A 12,705-nucleotide genomic window follows, 5' to 3' on the forward strand; every position below is an offset into this window, starting at 1 on the left:
CTTTCTTCTAACTGTTTACTCTGATTATTTAGAACGTGATGGAAATTGTATTAAACTGAGAAGGGTTAATGTTTAGATTATCCTGACCTTATATTATGACAGTATCTGTTTGTAACCATTATCCTGTGGAATTTTCCGATAAAAAGAGTTTAAAAAATAACCTGTCTTGGTATTGCAGACCCCCCAGTCCTCTAATAACCTTGGTCGCTTTTCTCTGCACCCGCTCTAGTTCAGCTATGTCTTTCTTATACACCAGAGACCAGAACTGTACACAGTATTCTAAGTGTGGTCGCATTAGTGACTCGCATAGAGGTAAAATTATGTTCGCCTCATGAGCATCTATGCCTCTTTTAATGCATCCCATTATTTTATTTGCCTTTGCTGCAGCTGTCTGACACTGGCCACCAAACGTGAGCTTGTCGTCCACCAATACACCCAGGTCTTTTTCAGTGACAGTTTTGCCCAGTGTTTTACAATTAAGCATATAATTATACATTTTATTTCCTCTGCCCAAGTGCATTTTCTTACATTTATCCCCATTAAAGCTCATTTGCCATTTATCAGCCCAAGCTTCTAGTTTACATAGATCTTCCTGTAATATAAAATTGTCCTCCTCTGTATTGATTACCCTGCAGTGTTTAGTGTCATCTGCAAACATTGAAATACTACTCTGTATGCCCTCTACAAGGTCATTAATAAATATGTTAAAAAGAATCGGGACCAATACTGACCCCTGTTGTACCCCAGTGTTAACTGTGACCCAGTCTGAGTGTGTTCCATTAATAACCACCCTTTGTTTCCTATCACTGAGCCAGTTCTTAACCCACTTACATATATTTTCTCCTATCCCCATTGTTCTCATTTTATGTATCAACCTTTTGTGTGGAACCGTATCAAAAGCTTTTGAAAAGTCCATATACACAACATCCACTGCATTTCCTTGGTCCAGTCCGGAACTTACCTCCTCATAAAAACTGATTAGATTAGTTTGACAGGAACGGTCCCTCGTAAAGCCATGTTGATATTGGGTCATGAGGTTATTCTTCTTCAGATACTCTAGTATAGCATCTCTTAGGAAACCCTCCAGGATTTTACCCACAGTAGAGGTTAAGCTTACTGACCTATAATTTCCAAGTTCGGTTTTTGTCCCCTTTTTGAATATTGGCACCACATTTGCTATACACCAGTCCTGTGGTACAGACCCTGTTATTATGGAATCTTTAAAGATTAAAAATAATGGTCTATCTATGACTTTACTTAATTCCTTCAGTACTCGCGGGTGTATCCCATCCGGGCCCGGGGATTTGTCAACTTTAGTGATTTTTAGACGCCGCCATACTTCCTGCTGGGTTAAGCAAGTGACATTTAATGAAGAATTTTTGTTATCACTAATCATGTTTTCTGTCATGTGATTTTCTTGTGTAAATACTGTTGAAAAAAAATCGTTTAGCATATTGGCTTTTTCCTCATGCAACATTTCACCCATAGTATTTTTAAGTCGGCCAACACTATCATGTTTTAGTTTCTTACTATTTATGTAGTTAAAGAATATTTTGGGATTATTTTTACTTTTTCTCGCAATGAGTCTCTTTGTCTCAATCTTTGCTGCCTTGATTTGATTTTTACAGAATTTATTTTATTTTCTGTATTTATTTAATGCCTCATCACTACCTACTTGCTTTAGTTCTCTAAATGCTTTCTTTTGTCACTTATTGTGCCCCTTACAGCTCTATTTAGCCATAGTGGTTTCCTCCTATTTCTTGCATGTTTATTCCCATAGGGTATATATTGTGCACAGGTCCTATTCAGGATACTAATAAATGTCTCCTATTTGCTTTGTGTAGTTTTATGTCTCAGGATATCGTCCCAGTTTATTGCACTAAGAACCTCTCTCAACCTTTGGAAATTTGCCTTCCTGAAGTTTACTGTCCTTGTAACCCTTCTACTACACATTTTATTAAAGGATACATGAAAACTTATTATTTTGTTAACACTATTACCCAAGTGACCCCCAGCTCGTATATTTAATATGCGGTATGGCCTGTTGGTTAATATTGGGTCTAGCAGTGCCCCCCTTGTTGAGTCCTGAACCAGTTATGAAAGGTAATTGTCTCTCATAGTTGTCAGAAACCTATTACCTTTGCTTGAACTACAGGTTTGTGTTTCCCAATGTATTTCCGGGTAGTTAAAGTCCCCCATAATAATGACTTCTCCTTGAGTCGCTGCTTCATCTATTTGCTTTATGAGGATATTCTCTGCTGCTTCCATTATTTTTGGAGACTTATAACAAACCCCTATCAGTAATTTACTATTTTTCCCCCTCCCCTTATCTCCACCCACAGGGACTCTACATTTTCATTAGATTCATATATATTCTCACGCAAGATGGGTTTTAAGGATGATTTTACATATAAACACACCTCCCTCCCCCCTCGCTTGTTTGTACGGCCATTTCTGAACAGACTATAATCCTGTAAATTAACTGCCCAGTCATGGCTCTCATCCAGCCATGTCTCAGATATCCCCACCATGTCTTAATTATTTTCCAACAAAATTAATTCTAATTACTCCATTTTGTTGGTGAGGCTTCTTGCATTAGTGTACATGCATTTTATGTATCTCTCTGTACCTCTATTCCTTCTTACTATATTGACTTTTCTAACCCCACCTCCAGTTTCTTTATTTCTGCCCAGGTCACTATCTGCACTATCTTCCCCACCTGTAAAATGAATACCTCCCACCCCCCCAATCCCTAGTTTAAACACTCCTCCAACCTTCTAGCCATTTTCTCCCCCAGCACAGCTACACTCTCCCCATTAAGGTGCAGCCTATCCCTAACGTGGAACCTGTAACCAACTGAGAAGTTGGCCCAATTCTCTAGGAACCCAAACCCCTCCTTCCTACACCAACTCCTGAGTCACTTATTTATCTCCCTCATTTCCCATAGCCTCTCTGGCGTGGCACATGGTACACAAAGTATTTCAGAGAATACCACCTTGGAGGTCCTTACTTGAAGCTTGCAGCCTAAATCCCTTCCACCTACCTCTAACTTTGTCATTTGTGCCAATGTGCACCATAACCGCTGGGTCCTCACCAGCCCCTCCCAGCAATCTGTCAACCTGATCAGCGATGTGCCGGACTCGAGCGCTAGGTAGTCAGCACACTGTTCGACGATCCTTGTCTTTGTGACAGATTGCCCTATCTTTTCCCCTAATAATTGAGTCCCCCACTACCAGCACCTGCCTGGCCTGCCTTGCTCTCCTATTTCCCCCCTTACTGGAGCTGACACTCCTCCGACTTTCAGAGGACATGCCTTGCTGCTGCAGTGCTACCCCTGTACTGACACTCCCCTCAACTTTGCAAACGTATTGGAGTGTGCCAGATCAGGACTAGCCTCCCTTGCATTCTTCCCTCTACCCCCACTTCTAACTGTCACCCAGCTAGCTGCCTCACTGTCCTGCAGCTACCTACTACCACCCTCCCCCACATCTACCCCAGTGAGCAGCTGCTCAGTGAGCAGCAGATGCCTTTCCATATTGTCAATGGATCTCAGTGTTGCCTGCTGCTCATTTAGACCTCGTACCTGGGCTTCCAAACGCACAACGTGCACACATCTCGCACAGCAGTATGCACCCACGACCGGCTGTTCAAGGATTGCATACTTGTGGCAAGATGTACACTGGATAGCATTGTCAATAATGGAGCTCATTTCCTAATGGGGATTGCACTAGACAGAAATGTTAAGTAAAAAGAAATGTAAAGAATTAATAAAATACAGACAGCAATTCAGTCCAAATTCCTCCCTTCCAAACTCCGTGAATCCAAAGTCACTGAATCAGAAGTCACACACTTACTTCCGTTCGGACTTGCGCTCCAGTCACACTCAGCTCGTTCACACTTGCTAAGGAAGAAGATTTAAAGAGTTTTTTCCCCCCTTTAGCAGCAATCCAACCTACAGCTCAATGCACTTCCAAAGGACTGGATGCCCCAACCAGCTGCCCCTTATAAACCAATAATTATAACTCCCTCACCCTTAATGAACCCCTTGTGAGTATAGCTACACCTCAGGATTTAAGTGCAATGTAGTTAACCCTTAAACACGCAGGTAGTAAAATAAGAAACTGTAGAACTGTAGAGAGCAAATAGGTTTTAAAAAGCCCAATAAAATTAAACAGGTAGAAAAGCACTCAGCAGTTCACAATTCAGCAACTCACAGCAATTCACACTGATATTTTCTGCAGGATTCCCAAATACCTTTTCACTGAATCACAAGTCACACACTTTCTTCCATTTGCACTTACGCTCTGGTCACACTCAGCTCGTTCACAGTCGCTTAGTAAGAAGATTTAAAAAGTTGTTTTTTTTTCCTCTTTTGTAGCAATCCAACCTTCAGCTCAATGCACTTCCAATATATTTCTCCATACTGAATAATGGACCCCATGTAATGCTCCATACAGGATTCTGGCCTCCATATAATGCTCCATGCAGGATGGGCCCCATATTTTTATTTATTTATTTTACTCACTTATATAGTGCCATTAATTCCACAGCGCTTTACATACATTATCGTCACTGTCCACATTGGGGCTCACAATCTATATTCCCTATCAGTATGTTTTTGGAGTGTGGGAAGAAATCAATGCAAACACGGGGAGAACATACAAACTCCTTGCAGATGTTGTCCTTGGTGGGATTTGAACACAGGACCCCAGTGCTGCAAAGCAACAGTGCTAATGCTCCATGCAGGCTTGTCCCCATATAATGCTCCATCCAGAATACTGGCCCCAATATAATGCTCCATCCAGAATACTGGCCCCAATATAATGCTCCATCCAGAATACTGGCCCCAATATAATGCTCCATGCAGAATACTGGCCCCAATATAATGCTCCATCCAGAATGCTGGCCCCATATAATGCTCCATTCAGAATACTGGCCCCATATCATGCTCCATACAGGATTCTGGCCCCATATAACGCTCCATACAGAATACTGGCCTCCATATAGTGCTCCATGCAGGCTGGGCCCCAAATAATGCTCCATGCAGGCTGAGCCCCATATAATGCTCCATGCAGGCTGGGCCCCATATAATGCTCCATGCAGGCTGGGCCCCATATAATGCTCCATGCAGCCTGGGTCCCATAGGATGCTCCATGCAGGCTGGGTGGCATACAATGCCCCACATAATGCCCCACGCAGTCAGGGCCCCATATAATGCTCCACGCAGGCTGGGTTCCATATAATGCCCCTCTCAGGCTTGGCCCCATATAATGCTCCATTCAGAATACTGGCCCCATATCATGCTCCATACAGGATTCTTGCCCCATATAACGCTCCATACAGAATACTGGCCCCCATATAGTTCTCCATGCAGGCTTGGCCCCAAATAATGCTCCATGCAGGCTGAGCCCCATATAATGCTCCATGCAGACTGGGCTCCATATAATGCTCCATGCAGGCTGGGCCCCATATAATGCTCCATGCAACCTGGGTCCCATAGGATGCTCCATGCAGGCTGGGTGCCATACAATGCCTCACATAATGCCCCACGCAGTCAGGGCCCCATATAATGCTCCACGCAGGCTGGGTTCCATATAATGCCCCACTCAGGCTGGGCCCCATATAATGCATGCTACCACAAACCACAGGAGTTTTGTTGGCAAAGATAAAAAGACAAGTATTTTATTAAACATATACAGACATAGGACATACAAAAAGGAACAACCCGGCATAAGAAGTGGGGCTGCATAAATACATATAAGTAAGTGAACCAATCCTAAATAGTAAACCTAACAATGGATAAAAACAAGTGCCACAATATTAAACCCTTCGTGGGATAGTTGTCTGAGTGCTATATAGAAAAAGTCTAAAGTTTAAAGAACATTTTGTATATCTAGTGTAACAAATCGCATAAGCACTTAGACTCCCAAAATAAAGATTCAAATCATGATATTGCACGCTTACCCATTATTAAATAGCAGCCACACCAGAAAAAAATCCCCAACGCACGTTTCGCTTTGTATATTTAATCGCTTCCTCGGGGGGAATGCAAAAAAGGACCTTCCATGCCGATTTAAGTATGTTCAGGACCTGCGATCACATGGTCACAGTGGACCAATCACATAATGGTATGTCGGCGCATGCGCACTGAGCCGCGTGCGTCAGCCGCACCGCCCACGGCCATCAAGGCAGACTGCACGTGTCCGGAAGAGCAGGGTGAGTAACCATAGCTCCCAGACAACAAACAGGCTCCATAAAGATGCCGGGGGCGGAGCGGGGACAACAGACAGCGCAGCACACACGCGCACACCATTCAACACAGATTAATGGCAACAGCTAATACACATAAAGAGAAGGCACCAAATGACAATTGTAAATCCAGTCAAAGTGGTATGAATTCATAAATTGAAGGATGATGCCAATTCATGATGCAGGATAATAAATCAAGCTATGGAAGAGAAAAAGAAAAATAAATATACACAGGACAAGAAACATAATAAAACATTAAAAATGTGAAAACATAAAATAATAAAAATAAATGTACCAAAGGGTTACTGTTGTTCACAAAAACGGGGCGAAGCTTAACGTTTCATTAAGGCCATTGGGAAACATAGTTCCCAGTTCTATTATCCATTTGGCCTCTCTCTGAGCTAGAAGTTTTTTTATATTACCTCCTCGGATGCCACCATGGATGGCCTCAATTCCCCGTACCATGAAGGTTTTGGGGTTACTACCATGATGTTGCCTAAAATGGCGTGGGATAGTTTTTAAAGAAGGGATGTCTGTCACCGTCCTTGCTGCACCAATGTCTCTCACATGCTCCCTGATCCTAACCCGCATTTCTCTAGATGTGAGTCCAATGTATATTTTTCCACATCCGCAGGTTGCATGGTATATAACATTAGAGGTCCCACATGAGATGTATTCATTAATTTTATAGTTGCGGTTTCCCGAGGAATTGGAGAACTCAGTACTGCGAGAGACATTGGTGCACGCCAGACAGTGACCACATGGCACACATCCCTTTCTTGGTCCCCTTGACCCAAAAAAATTAGGTTTAGGCGCAACATAATGACTTTTAACCAGAATATCTTTAATATTTCTGCATCTCCAGGAAGTCATAAGAGGAGATGCTGAAATATACGGAGCCAATGAAGGTTCAGTCAATAAGATCGACCAATGTCGTTGCATAATTGTTCTCATAAGTTACCAGTCTTGATTATATGTGGAGATAAATCTAGGTGGTCCAAAATTTTCCTTTGATTTAATAATGGGGCGTAACAGTTTATTACGTGGGGTAGCCCTCGCTCTCCTATACCCTTGTTTAACACACCGTTTGCTGTAGCCTCTCTCCGCAAATCGTTGGGAAAGGTCCCTAGCCTGTTCCTCAAATTTAACCTCAGAAGAGCAAATCCGCTTCATCCTGAGAAATTGACCAACTGGGACAGCCCTAACTGTAGAAACATTATGTGCTGAATCAGCATGTAATAATGCATTCACTGATGTGGATTTACGATAGATATCAGTCTGGATATATCCTTGTTCGTCTACCTCAAGGGAAATATCCAAAAAATAAATTTTTTTAGCACTATATTGGAAGGTCAGTTTGATATTAAAGGGGTTGTCATTAAGTTGGTCCATGAATTGCTCCAGCTCAAAGGCGGTGCCTTGCCAAATAATAAGAAGATCATCAATATATCTTAGCCAGCACTGCACATGGTTGGCGGCCCGCGCCCCCGCATCACCAAACAAACACCTCTCCCAGAAACCAAGGAAAAGGTTTGCGTACGCGGGCGCACAGGCCGCCCCCATGGCAGTGCCGCGTCTCTGCAAATAAAAAGTGTCTTTAAAAACAAAAAAATTGTGTGTTAACACAAACCGGAGCAATTCAAGGACCAAATCACCCAATTGGCTGTCCCAGTTTGAACTCCCCAGGAAGAAGCGGACTGCTCTAATGCCATCTTCATGATCAATGCAGGTATAAAGGAATTCAATATCCGCAGTAACCAACAACATATCTGATTCCACAAAGATCCCGTCCACCCTTCCCAGCACGTCCGTCGTGTCCCTAACAAATGACGGCAAGGTTTCCACCATAGGTTTCAAATAGTAATCTATAAACTTACATATTGGTTCACATAACCCATCTATTCCTGACACGATCGGACGGCCAGGAGGGTCAACGGGATCCTTGTGGATTTTTGGAAGAAGGTAAAAGGTTGGAATTTTTGGGTATTTAACCATTAGTCCCTCAAAAATCTGTTTTGTGATAATTCCTTGATCAAAGGCTACGCAGAGTATGGAGTGCAGCTGAGCCGAAAAAGAAGCGAGGGGTGAGAAAGCTAGTTTTTCATAAATGTTTCTATCTCTCAGTTGTCTGAGAGCCTCTCTCTCATATTTGTTTATAGGCCAGATAACGATATTTCCCCCCTTGTCCGCAGCCTTGAAGACTACATCATCAAGTGCCTGCAGCTCCTTCAAGGCTTGTCTTTGTCTATAGCTGAGATTACCACGTCTTGGTTGTGTAGAGATTTTCTTGAAATCATCCAAAACTAATTTAGTGAAGATTCCAACAGCTGGACATAAGGACAAGGGGGGAAACCTCGTTGATCTGGGTATAACATCCTGAGGGAACATACCTTGTTTCTCAATACTCTGCTCTTGTAATAATTCCTCCAAAATGGAGAGGGCCTCCCGCTCAGCTGTACTATCCAGGCCAAAATCCAATGTACCACGATTATGTAGTTTTTTCATAATCAATTAAAGGGAGAAGATATAAAGATCTTTCATAGCTGTAAACAGATGAAATGGGTTAGTTGGTGCAAAGGACAGACCTCTACTCAGTACTTCGCATTGTGCTGGACTGAGATTATGTGATGATAGATTAATTACCTGTAGGCTTGTCTTAAGGCCCCGTCACACTAAGCGATGCAGCAGCGATCCCGACAACGATACGACCTGTCAGGGATCGTTGCTGCATCGCTAATACATCGCTGGTGAGCTGTCAAACAGGCAGGCTCACCAGCGATGAGGGGAGCAGCGATATCGTGGAAAGAATCGTTCCACGATGTCCTGCTCCCGTTCCCAGCCTGCTGCTTAAGCAGGAGCAGGCTGGTAACTATGGTAAATATCGGGTTACTAAGTGCGCGTGTGCCCCTAGTAACCCGCTGTTTACCATGGATACCACTCTGCTACCGTGCGCTGGAGCCTCCGCTCACCGTAGCAGAGTGGTATCTATGGTAAACAGCGGGTTACTAAGTGCCCGTGTGCCCCTAGTAACCCGCTGTTTACCATGGATACCACTCTGCTACCGTGCGCTGGAGCCTCCGCTCACCGTAGCAGAGTGGTATCTATGGTAAACAGCGGGTTACTAAGTGCGCGCGTGCCCCTAGTAACCCGATATTTACCATGGATACCAGCCAGATCGTTGGTCCCGCTGGTCACACACAGCGATGTGTGCTGGCCAGCGGGAGGCCAACGACCAAAAAATGGTCCAGGACACTTTGCAACGATCAGCGACCTCACAGCAGGGGCCTGATCGTTGCAAAGTGTCACACATAGCGACATCGCTGGTGAGGTCGCTGGTGAGTCACCAAAACCGTGACACAGCAGCGATCTCGCTAGCGATATCGCTTAGTGTGACGGGACCTTTAGTTTTTTTTATCCTGTTGATTGTTTGTCAAATTCTTACGTTTAGCAGCCAATCTAGTTTTGTTGTATATAAAAATAGGGGTTTGGCCATCATTTCCCTCCATACTTGTCTTTGTTTGACTTTCATCCACAGATGTAACGGATACACTTGATCCCGATCTAGAACGAGATCCAGGTCTAGTGTAATGCGTAGTACGTGATCGACTAGTATTCATCTTCCACTTATAAACCCGACTGGTCGCTTTATCATTTGAGTCTCTTTGGAACTTCTTAGTTTTAGTAGATACAATTTCTTTCTCCCATAATTGGAGATCATGATCTAACTCTTCACTGAGTTTTTTCAATGCGTCAGCTGATAATTCCTTTTTTAAGATCTCCTGTAATTCCTCTATTTCGTTTTCAAGACTATTCAATGTGGTTTGATTAAAGTTACATAGTAGTTCCATAAAACCTTTTGCACATGAGTCTGCTAAGTCCTCCCATTTGGACTTGAAAACATCATCTTCCAGAGGGAAGGACGGGAACACCTGCACCCTCAATCCACGGGGAATTAATCCTCTTTGAATGTACTTCTCGAGGAAGGCACGATTCCACCATGTTTTAATCCTTTTATTTAAAAGGCTCTTAAGTCTCACCACCGTTTGTTGTAAACCCTTGTCACTGGTATCAATCATAAAGCCAGAGTCATCCTTAAACACTTCATTCAATTTAAGGAGCCACGCCTGATCACGGGCCCTAAAGTCCATATTACCCTTTGAATCTGCTGTGAAGGACACAGAAAAATAGACAATTAACCATACATTCATCAGGTGCATAGTAATGAACCACTCTACCCAAGTTTGGGTCCCAAAATATGAGAAATACTGGCCCCATATCATGCTCCATACAGGATTCTTGCCCCATATAACGCTCCATACAGAATACTGGCCCCCATATAGTGCTCCATGCAGGCTGGGCCCCAAATAATGCTCCATGCAGGCTGAGCCCCATATAATGCTCCATGCAGGCTGGGCTCCATATAATGCTCCATGCAGGCTGGGCCCCATACAATGCTCCATGCAACCTGGGTCCGATAGGATGCTCCATGCAGGCTGGGTGCCATACAATGCCTCACATAATGCCCCACGCAGTCAGGGCCCCATATAATGCTCCACGCAGGCTGGGTTCCATATAATGCCCCACTCAGGCTGGGCCCCATATAATGCTTCATCCTGTATGGGCTCCATATAATGTCCCATGTTGTATGGCCCCCATATAATGCCCCATCCTGTATGGGTTCCATATAATGCCCCACCTTGTATGGGCCCCATATAATGCTCCATGCCTCCATACATAAAATAATCAAATACTCACCTCTCCTGCTGCTGCTACTCTGCTCTGCTCCGGACTCCTCAGCGTCGCCTTCTTCCTCCTCTCTGCGCTGTGACTGCGCGCCGGAGTACCCGACGGTGAGTGGGCCCCCCGTCTGCTCAGGGGGGCCCCGGCGCTTGCCTGGGTGCTGATGCCGGGCCTGGTTATAAGGTATAGCAGTACAAGATCACTGCTATTCCTTATGACCTGTCAGTGCTGCAAAATGTACTGTGCATGATCAAGCTATCTTGCTAGTGCCTGGTGACACGAATGTCGACATGACAACACTGGCACTGAGTGCTGGCTGTCATTTGTCAGAATCAGCTGACACCTGGCAGCGATCACGCCCGCATAGCCTCTGTGCCCACGCGATTGCCAAGATGTAATAATGCGTATCTGGTCCATAAAGCCCAGAGCACACGGACGTATTATTACGTATAATGTCAGAAAGGGGTAAAAATAATTTATGTCTTTTGTATTATCAACCAAACCTGCTTCTTTGGTGCGATTTTTTTTTTTTTTTAAAGGTAGATTTTCTTCTTTTACCTTATATAAAGGTTCTCTGAATTAATGTTTAAGACATCTTTAAGCTTGTTTCAAATTCAGGAGATCATTTTGAACCCCTATAGTTAAGGATTTTTTGTGTAACCTTTCTAGAGTGCTTATTTGATAGAGCAAGGAGGAAACTTCTTTTTCTCTAACCTTTTTTAGGTGGGAACTTAGCGCGAGCAATTCACCTCGAATAACAGCTTTATGTGCTTCCCAAACCACTGGGGGAGGGGTGCCAGATCCTGAGTTTTCAAGGAAGTAGAAATCTAAAACCTTGGATATTTTGGTAATAATTTCCTCATTACCCAGCATAGATTTGTTTAACCTCCATGTAAAGTGAAGCTATGGCCAATTCCAAGAATACAGGTTCATGATGAGATAGCGTTATAAAACCAATTGAGGTAGATTTAATCAGGGACAAACACAAGCTTTGAAGAAAGATGTAGTCGAGGCTATGATATGTGGAGTGTGGATTAGAGAAAAAAGTTAATCTTTCATAGAGGTTGAGGAGGCTCCAGATGTCAATAAGTTGTAAGGAATTTAAAGATAAATGGATTCTTTTGAGGGCTCTTTATGATAAAGTGGAGAGAGCAGTGGAAATGTCAAAGAGTGGATTTAAAGTGGTGTTAAGATCTATACCTAGTATGAGAATGCCCTCTTTGAAGGAATTCAGGGTCTCTAATGTTCTGATGAGCCATGCTGATTGGCCCTTGTTTGGTACTTCAAGGTTACAGAGTGTGACAGTGGTATTAGTAACATATCCCTTAACAAAAACTTATCTGCCTTCTGCATCAATTAAGTGATGTTTTGACGTGAAGGGCAAAATTTTGGGTATTGCAATGCTAACTCCCTTAGCTGTAGCTGAGCTACACCTATGGAACCATAGACGAAACTTACCGTATTTTTCGGACTATAAGACGCACCAGACCATAAAATGCACCTAGGTTTTAGAGGAGGAAAAGAGAAAAAAAATATAAGCAAAAAATGTGGTCATGATGCCCTGTTAAGGGGGAGGGGGTCTGCTGCTGACACTGTTATAGGTGTAATGTCCCCTAATTCTGTTAATATCCCCATCCTGGTATATATGGCCTTCTCTTTCCTGTTATACATGGCCCTCATCCCCATCCTGATATGTATGGCACCCCAATCCCCCAT

This window comes from Phyllobates terribilis, unplaced genomic scaffold, assembly GCF_046119375.1.
Source record: "Phyllobates terribilis strain yellow unplaced genomic scaffold, ASM4611937v1 Scaffold_1558__1_contigs__length_258533, whole genome shotgun sequence".
In the NCBI taxonomy this organism is placed as follows: domain Eukaryota; kingdom Metazoa; phylum Chordata; class Amphibia; order Anura; family Dendrobatidae; genus Phyllobates; species Phyllobates terribilis.